Source organism: Schistocerca cancellata, chromosome 10 (assembly GCF_023864275.1).
Source record: "Schistocerca cancellata isolate TAMUIC-IGC-003103 chromosome 10, iqSchCanc2.1, whole genome shotgun sequence".
NCBI lineage: Eukaryota > Metazoa > Arthropoda > Insecta > Orthoptera > Acrididae > Schistocerca > Schistocerca cancellata.
Window position 1 is genome coordinate 112827766 of NC_064635.1, and position 5827 is coordinate 112833592.

Here is a 5827-nt window from a genome sequence, read left to right on the forward strand (position 1 = left end):
GTCAATGGCATGCCCGTCCTCCGTCACTGCCAATTGGCGCAATACGCCGATGTCACGGCACTTTATACGACCGGCCGCAACCCTGATCAACTGGTTGCTCGCCTCCAAAGGCAAGTGGACGCAACAGTCACCTGGTGTCGCTCCAATAAAATGGCCCTGAATGCCGCCAAAACCATGGCTGTGTACTTCACTAAACGGCGCCCTATACTCCACAACAACATCTCAATCGGGGGCGTCCGGGTCCCGTGGGCCAAAGCTGCCAAGTGTCTCGGGATCTGGTTGAATAAGAAACTTTTCTTCCATCTCCACGCCGAATACGAGGTGCATTCAAGTTCTAAGGCCTCCGATTTTTTTTCTCCGGACTGGAAAGATAGAAACATGTGCATTGTTTTAAAATGAGGCCGCGTTCATTGTCAATACGTCCCAGAGATGGCAGCACCGTACAGCAGATGGAATTTTACCACCAACGGCGAGAATGAGAACTGTTTTAAGTACTTAAAATGGCGACGTTTTCCTTACTTGAACAGCGTGCAAACATTCTTTTTCTGAATTTGCGTGGTGTGAAACCAATTGAAATTTATCGACAGTTGAAGGAGACAAGTGGTGATGGAGCTATGGATGTGTAGAAAGTGCGTTCGTGGGTGCGACAGTTTAATGAAGGCAGAACATCGTGTGACAACAAACCGAAACAACCTCGGGCTCACACAAGCCGGTCTGACGACATGTTCGAGAAAGTGGAGAGAATTGTTTTGGGGGATCGCCGAATGACTGTTGAACAGATCGCCTCCAGAGTTGGCATTTGTGTGGGTTCTGTGCACACAATCCTGCATGACGACCTGAAAATGCGAAAAGTGTCATCCAGGTGGGTGCCACGAATGCTGACGGACGACCACACGGCTGCCCGTGTGGCATGTTGCCGAGCAATGTTGACGTGCAACGACAGCATGAATGGGACTTCCTTTTCGTCAGTTGTGACAATGGATGAGATATGTATGCCATTTTTCAATTCAGAAACAAAGCGCCAGTCACCTCAATGGAAGCACACAGATTCACTGCCACCAAAAAAATTTCGGGTAACCGCCAGTGCTGAAAAAATGATGGTGTCCATGTTCTGGGACAGCTAGGGCGTAATCCTTACCCATTGCGTTCCAAAGGGCACTACGGTAACAGGTGCATCCTACGAAAATGTTTTGAACAAATTCCTTCCTGCACTGCAACAAAAACGTCCAGGAAGGGCTGCGCGTGTGCTGTTTCACCAAGACAACGCACCCGCACATCGAGCTAACGTTACGCAACAGTTTCTTCGTGATAACAACTTTCAAATGATTCCTCATGCTCCCTACTCACCTGACCTGGCTCCTAGTGACTTTTGGCTTTTTCCAACAATGAAAGACACTCTCCGTGGCCGCGCATTCACCAGCCGTGCTGCTATTGCCTCCGCGATTTTCCAGTGGTCAAAACAGACCCCTAAAGCAGCCTTCATCGCTGCCATGGAATCATGGCGTCAGCGTTGTGAAAAATGTGTACGTCTGCAGGGCAATTACGTCGAAAAGTAACGCCAGTTTCATCGATTTCGGGTGAGTAGTTAATTAGAAAAAAATCGGAGGCCTTAGAACTTGAATGCACCTCGTACATCGCCCATAAACGGTTAAAGTTGACAAAGGTCTTGTACCCGCTCTTCTCCAGCCGAAAGCTGAATTTAGACACCAAGCTCCGACTGTATCACTCCGTTGTCCTACCTACACTAACGTATGATTCCTCAGCGTGGGCCACGATTAGTAAGTCCCGGATGCTTACGCTCCAGCGCATACAGAATAAAGTTCTCGGGTGGAGTCTTCACGCCCCTCCGCTCACCAGGATTGTCACTCTGCATGAGGAGACAAATACGGCCCTTCTCAAGATGACCATTCGCCGTAAGGCTCGCCACCTTTACAGTAAAGTTGACGGCCTCTGTGAGACGGTCGCTGGACTACAAACCACGGCGCTGGCACCGACAACCCACTCCACTCACCATCCTGGAGGACTCGGATTCCGGCTATGACTAACGATAGGCCCAATACGACCACGTTTTTCTGTCCGTTTGAAACGTCCCCTTTATACAAGACTGTGCTTAACCTGACACACAATATTTTTAGCGCAACGCAATCTGACTTTCAAAAATCCTTACAAAAGAATGGCCCTGACTAACATTAACCTATACCTTTCACAAATCACTTACCTCACAAAAATCTTCGTTACTGGAACTACTGCAATACAGCGAGCGCCACTACTGCCAGCTAAATAAAAGATTCAAACTACTGAAGGCACTAACTACTGAAAGGCATAGTTAGCAAATGAAAGATTTTAATAGAGAACAAACAATGTATTTACCTTAATAGTCATAATATATATAGCAGTTCATGACAAATTTCAAAACTCCGCCATCTCTCTCCCCACATCCACCACTGCTGGCGGCTCACCTCCAACTGCGCAACTAGTGGTGGGCAGGAAATCGCGTATCTGTTAGAAATCACAGTGACTGAGAAGTCGCAGATATCACAGTAGCAACTTTACAGAATCTAACTGCGATTTCAGTCACAGTTAGCAGTAGCAAGTAGTATTTCATATTCAAAGACGTGAGCCATCTATTGGTCGAATTTAGCACTGCTTTCTACGATTTCAGTGACAAGTCGCAACTAAGAGTCGCAAGTAGCAACTAAAAAGCGCGGTTAACAGTGGCATCTGTTGGCCAAAGTTCGTACTACGTCCATCTCTGCGGTACGCTATGGAGTCCAACTGCAATTTCCGTGCCAAGTCGCAACTAAGAGTCGCAAGTAGCAACTAAAAAGCGCAGTTAGCACTGCCATCTGTTGAGCAAAGTTCATACTACGCTATTCGCTACCGAGTCAAACTGCGATTTCTGTGACAAATCGCAACTAAGGGTCGCAAGTAGCAACTAAAAAGCGCAGTTAACATACTTTTCCTAGTGTCATCTGTTGACCGACGTACGTACTTCGTTATGAGAGCCTTGTGCCTCACGAGGTCGATGTGCTGTGTGTGCATATGAAGGGCTTATTTTAATAGTGGTACAAGTCCATTTTTGTTCATTTTGAGATACAGAGTCGTAAAGTTAAATGAGCGCTGACAAATCTGCATTTGAGATACCAGAAATATTCAAGCATATGGCTTCTTGCTAGAGATGAACCTTTATTTATGTTTGTTTGGATCACTAATTTCAGAAGCATTATAGACAGAAAAGTGGAGGTAATGGACTTGTACCACTATTGAAATAAGCCCTTCATATTATATGACGACATGCACATTCAGCATCAGTTATGGTTGGTCAAATACTGCTGTGACTCTGAATGTATTATATTAATAAGAAGCAACATTGCCTTTTTCTCCTGAAAATATTAAGTAACGTAACAAATGTGTTTGATTCTGCTTCCAATATGACAGTTTTGGTTAATACTCCACATGCCTACAGAACTTTGCAATGTTAACACAGCAGAACTCACACATCTGTATAAGTGTAGAGAAATGAAAACAGTCATATGAATGCCTCACTTTTGTTCCGACACACTTCAAGACTCGGGAGAAAAGTTTTACACCTGGTGTTCTACATGGCAACTTCACACACAAGAACTTTTTGCCGACACTACTACCACCTACATAAGTAAGCTTTTCCTGTGTTACTTTCAAGTAATGCACTTAAGCTATTCCTGATTTAACTGGAAGATCTGTACTTCCCACTTTCATATCAACAGCCTCAAAATGTATATTGTAGACTTCGGGATAAGTTACAGGTCAGTGTCACACCAAGATTGTGGAGAAAGGGGGGGGGGGCGGCATATCACTCTCCATCAAGTGTTTACCAATAAGTAAGTGGCGCAAAATTATGGAAATAGGACGGCTTAAACATGTGGAAAATGATATTTTTATTATTCACTCACTGTATTTGACATTTATTATTCCTTTAAAATCGCACAACAACTTCAATAAAACACAGTTTAATCATTCACACACTTATTTCACAATTATTTCACTTTTAAACTGCAAATCCTCTAAGAGCTGTCTTGAAACTTCACGAGTCTCTCTCAAAAACAGCCTTGATGTGGGTAGATACGTACAGCAACCAGTAATCAGAGTCAGAACTGTGTCTGCCAAAACACAAGGATTATTAAACAATTTTTGCTGTCATTAATTACTAGCAATATAATTGACAGAGTAGATTGCTAATATTTGCTATAATGAATATCACATTTGCAAGAACGATCTCACTGAAGTAATTAAGTCCATCGAAACGCTTAGAAACTAACCTCTCGTCTGACGAAAACGGTCTAAAGACGCAGTGGCAATTTCTTCAGATCTGTTGACAATGATATTTTGAGTTATCACTTTACTGAGTGACTGAAATGTAGTTCAGGTACCTGTGAACATAACAATATGTTAGAATTAATTTTCTAAATACGAACTATTACGGTACTGTACGGCTACTTACATATTAATTACACTCTTATATTTTCACAGTTGTTTCTTTAATACAAAATTAAAGCCAACGGAAGAAAAAAACGTAAAACATACTTGCCAATGACAGGTTTGTTGAGATGAAATTTTCTGTGTTGACAGATGTAACTTTTTCATACGGTGGTAAGTCGCAGAAATCGCAGGAATCACAGAAATCGCAGAAGTAGCAGAAGTCACAGAAATCGCAGAAGTAGCAGAAATCGCAGAAGTAGCAGAAATCGCGGAAGTAGCAGAAATCGCAGAAATAGCAGTGGCGGAGGGATACACGACCTATGTTCCTTAACTGCGACTCTTAACTGCGACAAATCACAGTTAAGAATAACAGATACTGAAAAGTAGCATTCACAGAAATCACTGATATCGGAAAATCGCAGTTTAGCCCATCACTATGCGCAACGCTACGCGCTGTTCACATCCAGCTGCCGCTGCCCAACACTACAATGGCAGACAACAATGCAAACTAGCCACAGACTGCACACAGCACAGCCAGTGATTTTCATACAGAGCGCCACGTGGCGTTACCAATAAGAAAACCTGAACAGCCTACTTACACGTTTTTGTCAGTAACTAGCAGTGGCCTGTTATCATCCAGCCACTTAATTTTTTTTACCATAGAGTTGGTCATTACTGCACCCCTCCTCTGCACTTCCACCGTCAGAGGGTGACACGGAACTTAAAGTTCCACCGCCACACCTTCAAAGTACTACGCTCAGCTGTTATTCAGCCGTTGCTTTGAGTCTCCTCTCACTTGCCCACCGAGACAGTTGGACCGGATCTGAACCGATGACGCTGTGTATTAGTCCACTGCCACAAAAAAAGTGTCAGCTTACATTACGTTGACATAGCTTAAAGCCACAATATCAGCACTTGATAATGGCCTAAGGCCGAAATTGCAATAGTGCAATAAAAACTTATAACAGTCACTGACGTAAAGATGATGTCATTCAAAATATCTGCATGTGTGTTTGTGTATGTGTACACTTGTGCGTTTGAGTGTATGTGTGTGTTTGTGTGTCTGTGTGTAGCTGTGTCTTTATTGGGGTGTGTTGCTGAGCGCTTCCTAGTGTTTCTCGATGTTCATCTGCATACAAAGTGAGCTGTATTTTACTTAAGTCTTCTTTTATTTCCCGAATGCATCAAGATATCGATACGGGGTTTTCTGGCAAATTGCTGACTGCAGACGGACACGTAATTTGATTGCATGTTCAAAAACACATACTCTAGACCAACACAGGTAATGAAGTCGATCTGTTACTATTTTTTTTATTGAAACGATACAAGTTCCTTTAACGGCGTTAGAAGACTCCTAAAAAACGAGTGC

General features: G+C 43.3%; 1 long non-coding RNA gene across 1 annotated transcript; it reads right to left on the reverse strand.

Annotated features, from left to right (window-relative positions):
* Positions 1–3989: 3989 nt before the first annotated feature.
* On the reverse strand, positions 3990–4790 carry LOC126106715 (uncharacterized). Its single transcript, XR_007523388.1, has 3 exons — positions 4564–4790; positions 4299–4409; positions 3990–4139 (listed from the first exon to the last, which is right to left on the reverse strand). It is a non-coding gene; the product is annotated as an uncharacterized LOC126106715 (long non-coding RNA).
* Positions 4791–5827: the final 1037 nt, after the last annotated feature.